This window comes from Neoarius graeffei, chromosome 1 (assembly GCF_027579695.1).
Source record: "Neoarius graeffei isolate fNeoGra1 chromosome 1, fNeoGra1.pri, whole genome shotgun sequence".
NCBI classification, from domain to species: domain Eukaryota; kingdom Metazoa; phylum Chordata; class Actinopteri; order Siluriformes; family Ariidae; genus Neoarius; species Neoarius graeffei.
This window is the reverse complement of record NC_083569.1, coordinates 37,102,263-37,114,882: the sequence shown is the minus strand read 5'-3', so window position 1 is coordinate 37,114,882 and position 12,620 is coordinate 37,102,263.

The window sequence follows — 12,620 nt, the reverse complement described above, 5'->3', positions numbered from 1 at the left end:
CTTCGCGCAGTCAAGCAGACGGAGGAAGTCCAGTGTGCACATGTGCAGGTTTACCTTCTTTTGGTCCAGTGTTGCATTACTGCCTTGACGGTGCACTGACAGTTCCATCATTCTGTCGCTAAACGAACAGCTGATCACACAGAGGTGCTCACTGACGACCAATATTTATTAGTTTGGTCCTGCGCTTCCTTTCCTTTGCAACATAACGTCTTTTCTTCTCACTTTGTTACTGTAGTCGGTCTTTCACGTTTCATTCCCGTCCTCCTCTGTTTTCTTCTGTTTCAAATTTGTATTCCACAATGCCTTGCACGAATGGGGAAAGCCCACCACGTGATGCATGATGATGTATCTTGTATTGGCTCACAGTGAAGCAGGAAAAAATAGCGGAGAATTTAGGGCCGTGTGGCCCTAAATTCATTAATGGTTCTATTTAAAAAAAAAAAACTAATAAAATTGGAAGCTTGTGATTCAAGTCAGTTACCTGACCTGCACCCAACAGAGCGTGCTTTTTCATTTCCTGATGACGAAATTAGAGGCGAAAAGACCCACAAACAAGCAGCATCTGAAGGAGGCTGCAGTAAAGGCCTGGTAAAGCATCTCAAGGGAGGGATCTCAACATTTGGTGATGGTCCGTGGGTTCCAGACTTCAGGCAGTCATTGACTGCAAAGAATTTGCACCCATGTATTGAAAAGAATCTTCATATCTAATATACAGTTAGGTCCATAAATATTTGGACAGAGGCAACATTTTTCTAATTTTGGTTCTGTACATTACCACAATGAATTGTGAACAAAACAATTCAGATGCAGTTGTTCAGACTTTCAGCTTTAATTCAGTGGGTTGAACAAAATGATTGCATAAAAGTGTGAGGAACTAAAGCATTTTTAAACACAATCCCTTCATTTCGGGGGCTCAAAAGTAATTGGACAAATTAAATAATTGTAAATAAAATGTTCATTTCTAATACTTGGTTGAAAACCCTTTGTTGGCAATGACTGCCTGAAGTCTTGAACTCATGGACATCACCAGATGCTGTGTTTCCTCCTTTTTAATGCTGTGCCAGGCCTTTACTGCAGCGGTTTTCAGTTGCTGTCTGTTTGTGGGCCTTTCTGTCTGAAGTTTAGTCTTTAACAAGTGAAATGCATGCTCAATTGGGTTGAGATCAGGTGACTGACTTGGCCATTCAAGAATATTCCACTTCTTTGCTTTAATAAACTCCTGGGTTGCTTTGGCTTTATGTTTTGGGTCATTGTTCATCTGTATTATGAAACGCTGACCAATCAGTTTGGCTGGATTTGAGCACACAGTATGTCTCTGAATACCTCAGAATTCATCCGGCTGCTTCTGTCCTGTCTCACATCAATAAACACTAGTGACCCAGTGCCACTGGCAGCCATGCATGCCCAAGCAATCACACTGCCTCTGCCGTGTTTTACAGATGATGTGGTATGCTTTGGATCATAAGCTGTACCACGCCTTTGCCATACTTTTTTCTTTCCATCATTCTGGTAGAGGTTGATCTTGGTTTCATCTGTCCATAGAATGTTTTTCCAGAACTGTGCTGGCTTTTTTAGATTTTTTTTTTTTTTTAGCAGAGTCCAATCTAGCCTTTTTATTCTTGAGGCTTATGAGTGGCTTGCACAGTGCAGCGAACCCTCTGTATTTACTTTCATGCAGTCTTCTCTTTATGGTAGATTTGGATATTGATATGCCTACCTCCTGGAGAGTGTTGTTCACTTGGTTGGCTGTTGTGAAGGGGTTTCTCTTCACCATGGAAATTATTCTGCAATCATCCACCACTGTTGTCTTCTGTGGGCGTCCAGGTCTTTTTGCATTGATGAGTTCACCAGTGCTTTCTTTCTTTCTCAGGATGTACCAAACTGTAGATTTTGCCACTCCTAATATTGTACCAATTTCTCGGATGGGTTTTTTCTGTTTTCGCAGCTTAAGGATGGCTTGTTTTACCTGCATGGAGAGCTCCTTTGACCGCATGTTTTCTTCACAGCAAAATCTTCCACATGCAAGCACCACACCTCAAATCAACTCCAGGCCTTTTATCTGCTTAATTGAGAATGACATAACGAAGGAATTGCCCACACCTGTCCATGAAATAGCCTTTGAGTCAATTGTCCAATTACTTTTGGTCCCTTTAAAAACAGGGTGGCACATGTTAAGGAGCTGAAACTCCTAAACCCTTCATCCAATTTTAATGTGGATACCCTCAAATGAAAGCTGAAAGTCTGGACTTTGTCCATGTCCATTATATAACTATAACTTGAATATGTTTCAGTAAACAGGTAAAAAACAAAATTTGTGTCAGTGTCCAAATATATATGGACCTAACTGTACATACCTCCAGCCCTTGAATTAAAAGCTGAAAGTCTACACTTCAATCACGTCTTGATTGCTTCATTCCAAATGCTAATGGAACCAACTGGTCAAAGTATTTTATCGAGATATTATATATAGTCTGGCATCTGGCTTTATGGTTTTTGCAAGTGTTCAGTACAAAACTACTGACCAATCCTGTATTCCTTTAAAAATCCTCTATGGGATGACATTGACGCCATTTTCCAAGACAACTGATCTTATGCCATAATGTGTTCTGGAATTTGTCCATCACTTCTGACATGTTTTGCTAGGTGGTTTCTTATACTGAAGCAATTCACCTCAAAGCTACAGTCTGACCTGATGATGTCAATGTGATTTGAGACCCCCCCAGTCATCTCATCAGTTCCTCTTGGGCCACCTTCTTCCTTGACCCTTAACACACAATTCCAAATTACAAGTTCCAAGTGAAGTTTACACATGCCCTGCAAGCAAAAGACGACACAACAAATCAAAGACCTACTAAACAGCTCTCGTTGAACAGTTCTCCCCAAAGGATAAAAATAAATAAACCAGCCTGAAACTGGGTGGCCCCATGTCTCTGTGTGAGGCCCACCAGTCCAACCGCTTCTTTTGCGAGAATAACCCCATCCCCCCTGAACACACACTACCCTTCTCTCTGGGTGGCATTCCACAAACCCATTCCCCTAAAATACAGCACGCTTCTCCAAACCATATTCAAAGACCACACTGCTGATTTTCTCATGTTATTGCAAAGCTAAAAATGGATGCAATAGTTCCTTTACATTCACACTGCACAAATCAGTAATGGCTCCTTGGTGGCCATATGATGTAAGCAGAACTCAGTCTTGCATGATTACTGTTTAGTCTGTATCCGGTCATGAGAAGATGGGCGACTCTGTACTGTGTTTCCAACATAATGTTTTTCAGCCAGCAAATCTATCTCTACACTTTATTTTGTGCTATAATGAATGGGCTGTTGATCAGTTAACTGTGATATTTCCTGTTTGGTCATTCACTTATCTTCTGATTTTCTGATAAAGACTTTATTCCTACTTTCGGAGTCTTAAGGCATCACATGGGAAAGTGCACACTGCTAGCTAACTGTATTGGCAATCAGTACATGAATGGGGTTTGTTTTTGTTTTTTTATTGCAGTTTTCTTACAGTTGTTTGCACAGAGATACTGTAAATGAAAATTGATCTTAATAAACTAATAAATTAAGTGAAATGTGATTAAGACATACACTCACCGTCCACTTTGAGGAACTTGTTCCTGATTCTAAGATTCCTGTTCTTGGCTGGCAGGAGTGGAACCCAGTGTGTTCTGCTGTTGCATGCTGAGGTGCTTTTCTGCTCACCACGGTTGTAAAGAGTTGCTATATCTTTCCTGGCAGCTTGAACCAATCTGGCCATTTTCCTCTGACCTCTCTTATCAATGCGGCGTTTATTTCCACCCACGGAACTGTTGCTTACTCAATGTTTTTTTGTTTATCACACCATTCTGTGTAAACTCTAGAGACTGTTGTGTTAATAAAGTAAATCAATAAAGTATCTATCTAAAACATCAAATATTGTGCTGTTGTATTGTTTTGAGTGCAATACAGGTCAAAGATTATTTACAGCTCATTGTTTTCATTTTTAATTTCAATGTACTGTCCCAACTTTTTCTGATTTGCAGTCTTTTATAACCTGCCACCTTACTTAGATCAAAAGATGCAGGCTATTTGTTGGTACCTCAAATACTGTAGTGAAGGCTACATCAGGCAGCAGAGCCTTTTCTTACAAAACCTCACAGTTATGGAACAGCCTTCCATCTAATGTTCAGGACTCGGACAGTCTCAGTGTTTAAGTCTAGGCTGAAAACATATTTGTTTAGTCAAGCTTTTTGTTAACAGCTTTTTATTAGGTAACGGTGCAGATCTAGTGGGTTCTCAGGCATAGATTGTTTTGCTAAACTGGGATGTTTGGATGCTATTAGTGCCTGAGTGGCTTGCTACTTTATGTCCCAGGGCACGCTCATGTCTGTGTTACTGTCTGGCTCTCCCAATTAGTTATGCTGTCATTAGTCTTACCGGAGTTCCTGCTTGCACTCAGAGCACAATATACACTGTTCTTAACCAATACGTGCCAGTTGGCGTACTGTACCTGACAATGTGTGTTTCTCTCGCTCTCTATCGAGCTACAAATGCCACTCCTGAGATACCAGTGATGCTGACTTCTCCTGTTCTCCGGATCTGCCTGATCCATCCTGATGCCCTACTTCTGGCTGGAGTTCTCATCACTTCACTCCTGCAAGGATAGCCTCACATGGACAGCCCCTGATCCATCCTTCTGGCCGGAGTATGGCTCCTGTGGAGGATGGCCCCATATGGATAGCCTAAAGATACACTTAGAGGATGGCTTTGGACAATCGATACAAACAGTTTTACTATGATGGCTTAGGTCTACAATTGTCATGATAAATGCAGTTGTCATGAACAGTCTTGAACTCAGGTCTCTGTCAATGAACAGTTGATAACGTCAACAAAATAGACTTCTTGTCAAAACTATAATGCATTTCCTGGTTACTGCACTTTTTGACTCTATAGGACATACTTATAGAAGCAAATTATTTATAATCACGCTATCTATCACCCAAATGAGGATGGGTTTACTTTTGAGTCTGGTTCCATTCAAGGTTTCTTCCTCATTTCATCTCAGGGAGTTTTGCCTTGCTACCATCACCTCAGGCTTGCTCAACTGGGATAAATTTATAAATTCCTGTTTAAAATGTATATTTTTCTGGAAATCTACAACCCCGATTCCAAAAAAGTTGGGACAAAGTACAAATTGTCAATAAAAACGGAATGCAATGATGTGGAAGTTTCAAAATTCCATATTTTATTCAGAATAGAACATAGATGAAATATCAAATGTTTAAACTGAGAAAATGTATCATTTAAAGAGAAAAATTAGGTGATTTTAAATTTCATGACAACACATCTCAAAAGAGTTGGGACAAGGCCATGTTTCCCACTGTGAGACATCCCCTTTTCTCTTTACAACAGTCTGTAAACGTCTGGGGACTGAGGAGACAAGTTGCTCAAGTTTAGGGATAGGAATGTTAACCCATTCTTGTCTAATGTAGGATTCTAGTTGCTCAACTGTCTTAGGTCTTTTTTTGTCGTATCTTCCGTTTTATGATGCGCCAAATGTTTTCAATGGGTGAAAGATCTGGACTGCAGGCTGGCCAGTTCAGTACCCGGACCCTTCTTCTACGCAGCCATGATGCTGTAATTGATGCAGTATGTGGTTTGGCATTGTCATGTTGGAAAATGCAAGGTCTTCCCTGAAAGAGACGTTGTCTGGATTGGAGCATATGTTGCTCTAGAACCTGGATATACCTTTTAGCATTGATGGTGTCTTTCCAGATGTGTAAGCTGCCCATGCCACATGCACTAATGCAACCCCATACCATCAGAGATGCAGGCTTCTGAACTGAGCGCTGATAACAACTTGGGTCGTCCTTCTCCTCTTTAGTCCGAATGACACGGCGTCCCTGATTTCCATAAAGAACTTCAAATTTTGATTCGTCTGACCACAGAACAGTTTTCCACTTTGCCACAGTCCATTTTAAATGAGCCTTGGCCCAGAGAAGACGTCTGCGCTTCTGGATCATGTTTGGATACGGCTTCTTCTTTGAACTATAGAGTTTTAGCTGGCAACGGCAGATGGCATGGTGAATTGTGTTCACAGAAAATGTTCTCTGGAAATATTCCTGAGCCCATTTTGTGATTTCCAATACAGAAGCATGCCTGTATGTGATGCAGTGCCGTCTAAGGGCCCGAAGATCACGGGCACCCAGTATGGTTTTCCGGTCTTGACCCTTACGCACAGAGATTCTTCCAGATTCTCTGAATCTTTTGATGATATTATGCACTGTAGATGATGATATGCTCAAACTCTTTGCAATTTTACACTGTCGAACTCCTTTCTGATATTGCTCCACTATTTGTTGGTGCAGAATTAGGGGGATTGGTGATCCTCTTCCCATCTTTACTTCTGAGAGCTGCTGCCACTCCAAGATGCTCTTTTTATACCCAGTCATGTTAATGACCTATTGCCAATTGACCTAATGAGTTGCAATGTGGTCCTCCAGCTGTTCCTTTTTTGTACCTTTAACTTTTCCAGCCTCTTATTGCCCCTGTCCCAACTTTTTTGAGATGTGTTGCTGTCATGACATTTTAAATGAGCCAATATTTGGCATGAAATTTCAAAATTTCTCACTTTCGACATTTGATATGTTGTCTATGTTCTACTGTGAATACAATATCAGTTTTTGAGATTTGTAAATTATTGCATTCCGTTTTTATTTACAATTTGTACTTTGTCCCAACTTTTTTGGAATCGGGGTTGTATTTTGAGACCATGTCTATTGTTAAAAGTGCTATACAAATAAAACTGACTTGATTATCAACCAAGTCAGTGTTTGTGCTAGAACTGTGCAATGGTTATCACTGTTGTCACAACAAGAAGGTTAGTTTCCTTCCATAGACCTGCAGATTAGGTCAACTGGCTACTCTAAAGTGTGTGTGAATGTCTGTCTGTCTGTTAGTCCCATGGTAGACTGGTGACCTGTCCAGGGCGTACCCCATATCTCAGCCAATGTCAGCTGGGACTGGCTCCAGCTCACCTCACCCGCAGTAGGACAAACAGTATAGACAATGGATGGATGTGAGTTGCCAATTAAAATCTAAGTGCATTATTTTCAGCGTGGTCAAGTTTCTTCTTGGTCAGTGTCAAATCTATGTAGAGGAATTAAATGCTTCCAGAGACACAGAATATTTCGAAGAGTCCTTCATCAGCTGTGTAAGCAAAGTTCTTCTGAGGAGGTGAAACCTAGTTATGTATACAGGTTTTATATATATATATATATATATATATATATATATATATATATATATATATGGAACCACAGCCCATTCGCTCTCTTTTCTGTTGTAGTTTTTGAGGTTTGTGAATTCATTGGGTTAAAGTACACCTAGGTGTGGCAAAGCAAAAATTCACATTCTTTCCCATTCAAGTGAACTGTAACAAGTTTTATTCATATCCTGTCTGACTGCTCTTTGATAAACACACTGGATTGCTTCATGCTCATGAATCGATTTACCAGATTCACTTAAAAAGAGTCAAGAAAGGTTCATTCGGGATTCATTCACTATTGAATAGAGAGGCAGAGTCAAACAGGGCAGGAAAGAAGAAGGCGGCAATGGAGGAGGAAAGAGAACCGAGGTTGCTGTGCTTGGTCGGACTTGCTGGGTGGTTCTGTCTGTTTATTTAGTCTGTGAAGGTGATGGGAACCGAGCGGTGGCCGCTGCCAATTCTTTCTGAGCCGAGAAAAATATTCATGTGGACAGATGGAGTCCAGGGAGAGAGGAGAGAATCAAATAGAGCTACAGGGGCCAACAGACACACAAATGCTCAGGGCTCACATGAAACACATTATTAGGGTGAGAAAATGCCACTGAAGTGTAGGACTGAGCATCTATGACAGAGAATTGATTAGCAGAACCATGGTCCAGTTAGAGAGGTCATGTGAAAATATGACTTTGATCCTACCAGACATCCTACCAGATAAACCCGACATAGAAAATGCTGTTTGGGTTTCATCACAACATTCATATATAATGTAGAGAGGCAGCTTTAAAGGCTGAACACAACACATTGTTTTACACAGTAGTTTCATACTTTGAAGGTCAGGGGTTCAAGCCCCAGCACCACCAAGCTGCCACTACTGGGTCCTTGAGCGAAGACCTTAAACCCTCTTTGCTCCGGGGGTACCATATCACTGCTCATGCTGCACTCTGACCCCAGCTTCCTAATAAGCTGGGAGATGTGAAGAAATAAATTTCACTATCCTGAAATTCCTGCTATCTTGAGTCTGGCGCCATTTTCACTATTACTTTTTCATATGAAAACGGCACATTTTTGAAGATGTAGCTGCTGTTTTTCCAGCTACATGCTAACACTGGTTATAACACGGTGCTGTGGAATGCTCAATTCTGATTGGCCAGAAAATGTTTGATACATTTTCTATAACAGAAGGTCTCAAATTCTGTAAGACATTGCAGGTTTATACTAATGCGCTCATTCTAATACATTATTGTTTCTATATCCATCCATAACCGCTTATCCTGTGCAGGGTCGCAGGCACCTGGAACCTATCCCAGCTGACTATGGGTGAGAGGCAGGGTACACCCTGGACAAGTCACCAAATCATCACAGGGCTGACACACAGAGACAAACAACCATTCACACCTACGGTCAATTTAGAGTCACCAGTTAACCTAACCTGCATGCCTTTGGACTGTGGGGGAAACTGGAGCACCAGGAGGAAACCCACGCGGACAACATGCAAACTCCACACAGAAAGGCCCCCGTCGGCCACTGGGTTTGAACCCAGAACCTTCTTGCTGTAAAGCAACAGTGCTAACCACTACACCACTGTGCCGCCCTATTGTTTCTATAGTGCATGAATAATTCACAGGGACTCTTATGGAAGTCGACATAATCTAATAATAAACAGATTTACAAAAATTGTATATGAAGTGTTCTGTAAGGAGATCTCTATTTCACATTTAGAGAAGGACTCTCCAGTGTCAGCACTTTGTAAGAGACGTAAAACTTAAAACATTGTTCAATCTTAAATCGTGGTTCTTGCGTGCTTGAAATACCTTTAAATGTACTTCAAACAAGAAGGAAATTGTTGAAGAAAACTTAATTCGGACATTGACCTTGACCTTGCTCTGACCTTAAACCTGCTTGTATGGGTTTTCATACCACTGCTATGTAGAAGACACTCAACTTATCCTCTTCTTTGCCCCCTCAGACCCTCATGTTCCTGGTCAGATCTCAGTGTATCTGGCCAACATCTTATCGAAGCCTGGCAGCTTATCAGCTGAAACTTGATCCCAGCAAAACTGAACTGCTGTTCATCCAAGGTGATTCATCTTCATGTCAGGCTCTTGTGATATCCCTGGACAACTCTTAGGTCTCACCATCTGTCACTGCACACAACCTTGGGGTAACCCTGGACAATCAGCTGTCCTTCTCCTCTCACATTGCTAAACTGACACTCATTCCAATTTCTCCTTTGTAACATCAGAAGGATTCATCCATTTCTATCCACTCAGGTGCTTGTTCTGTAGGTTGTCATTTCGAGACTGAATTACTGCAACTCGCTCCTGGGGGGTCTGCCTCTGCACACTATTCATCTTCTGCAACTGATCTAACCTCCCAGCAATCTTTTAGACTGATAGTACTCTTAGTCCATGTCCTAATGAACTAGTATGAGGATGTATTTATTGAAAGAGACTTTAAAGCATTTCTGTAAGTTGCTTTGGAAAAGGGTGTCTACCGAATGCAATAAATGTAATTATTATACATACAGGACACTTTTTTCGATGGAATAAAGACATTTATTTTTTTCACGGTGCGGGTTCCATCAAATCCTGCGCTCTGACTGGCTGGCAAGCGGGTCCGTATCCTACGGTACGGACCCCGGTTACGGACCTCTGGCGACTCACTCGTTCACAACAACAACATACATAGTAGCAATTTTTGTCAACATTTATCTTATTTATAAGATTTTTATCAAAAATCTTATAAATTTTTGCCAGCATTTCTCAGGAAAATAGCATTAATTTTACAGCATGGATAGCGATAACGACAGTGTTCACAGTGAAAGCCAGTTTTACTACCCTGAGGAAGAAGGAATAAAATAAAACATTTCAGGAGAAAGCTAAAAACCTCTAACTGTTGCGAACGCCGAGCAAAAACATGGCTGAATCCTGAATGACTCAATTTTGTATAAATAGGGGACTACATAGGCGGCAAAATGTAGTTTTTTTCCTGCCATGGAAGTGCACTTGTATACCGAGGAGGAAGCCATTTGCATTACAGCCGTGAATGAGGATTCAAAATAGCATTAATTTTACAGCATGGATAGCGATAACGACAGTGTTCACAGCAAAAGCAAGTTTTACTACCCTGAGGAAGACAAAATAAAATAAACCATTTCAGGAGAAAGCTAAAAACCTGTAACTTGCTAACGCCGAGCAAAAACATGGCTGAATCCTGAATGACACAATTTTGTATAAATAGGGGACTACATAGGCGGCAAAATGTAGTTTTTTTCCTGCCATGGAAGTGCACTTGTATACCGAGGAGGAAGCCATTTGCATTACAGCCGTGAATGAGGATTCAAAATAGCATTAATTTTACAGCATGGATAGCGATAACGACAGTGTTCACAGCAAAAGCAAGTTTTACTACCCTGAGGAAGACAAAATAAAATAAACCATTTCAGGAGAAAGCTAAAAACCTGTAACTTGCTAACACCGAGCAAAAACATGGCTGAATCCTGAATGACTCAATTTTGTATAAATAGGGGACTACATAGGCGGCAAAATGTAGGTTTTTTTTCCTGCCATGGAAGTGCACTTGTATACCAAGGAGGAAGCAATTTGCATTACAGCCATGAATGAGGATTCAAAATGGCGGCTCGGCTCGGTTTTCCCTTTCGGGCGCTCTCGTTTTCTGTTAGAATTTGGTAAAGAAAAAAATTAATATATTATTTACCAGCTTAAGGTCGGTCCGTATCGTGAAATACCGTGACCTCGGCCCAGAGGGCCTCGCTCAGTACTTTCAAGACCTCAGTCACGGTATTTCACCATACGGGCCTCCCAGCTGGTAAATAACATATTTATTCTTTTCCCTTCTATCAGGTTTCATTTATTTGGTTTGATATCATATCGCTTATCCTATGTGTATTACTTCACTCCACCCAATGGAGAATGAGCGTTGAATATGGTTTACAATATTGCATGGTTGTTGAGATAACATGATATCACACATCGGAGACTTAAAACTTCCATGCTCGCGAGAGACTGTGACAATTTGTAAATAAACATGGCCGCCAGGTTTGCTTCTTTAAGTGCGGAAGATTTTGAGCAAATTTTGAAAGAGAAAGATGCGTTGAACACCCAAAAGGAATGTGTATAAATAATAATAATATTAGCTGGCTTTTTTTCGTGGCATATCAGATATACAGTATTCTATTCAGCTACTCGTCTTCAACTCGTTCAATATCATGCTAGTTGAATGGCTGATATATCTGATATACCACTCAATGCCAGCCAACATTATTTAAATGTATCATTTCCAGAATCTGGTTACAGTGATGACTACTGGTTATGGTGATGACTCCATATACAGTGCAACCAGAAGTTTACATACAGTTTAGAAAAAGGCGCAAACTTTTTTTCTCCATGTCTGACAGTAAAATTGAGGAACCTTTTCCTGTTTTAGGTCAGTTAGGATCCCCCCAATTTTTTTTTTTTATTTGTAAAATGTCAGAATAATCAGAGAGAATTTTTTAGATAATTTACTTTCATCAAAATCAGAAGCTGACATACACTTGGTTAGTATTTGGTAGAATTGCCTTTGAACTGTTTAACTTGGATCAAGCGTTTTGGGTATCCTTCCACAAGTTTCTCACAATATCTTGCTGGAATTTTGGCCCATTCCTCCTGACAGAACTGGTGGAGTTGAGTCAAATTTGTGGGCTTTCTTGCTTGCACACACCTTTTCAATGCCACCCACAAATTTTCTATAGGATTGAGGTCAGCGCTTTGTGATGGCCACTCCAATAACTTCACTTTGTTGTCTTTAAGCCACTTGGCAAGTGGTATGCTTGGGGTCATTGTCCATTTGGAAGACCCATCCATGCCCAAGCTTTAATTTTTTGACTGATGTCTTGAGATGTTGCTTCAATATATCCACATACCGTAATTATCTTTCCTCATGACACTGTCTATTTTGTGAAGTGCACCAGTCCCTCGTGCAGCAAAGCAGCCCCACAACATGATGCTGCCACCTACATACTTCACAGTTGGGATGGTGTTCTGAGGCTTGCATACTTCCCTCTTTCTCCTCCAAACATAACGCTGATCATTATGACCAAACAGTTGAATTTTTGTTTTATCAGACCACAGGACATGTCTCCAAAACTTAAGATCTTTGTCCCCATGTGCAGCTGCGAACTGTAATCTGGCTTTTTTATGGTGGCTTTGGAGCAGTGGCTTTCTCCTCACTGAGTGGCCTTTCAGCTTATGTCAGTACAGAACTCGTTTTAATGATTCTCTCTTACCGGTTTCAGCCAGCATCTTTACAAGGTCTTTTGCTGTTGTTCTATGAGTCATTTGCACATTTCGCACCAAAGCACGTTC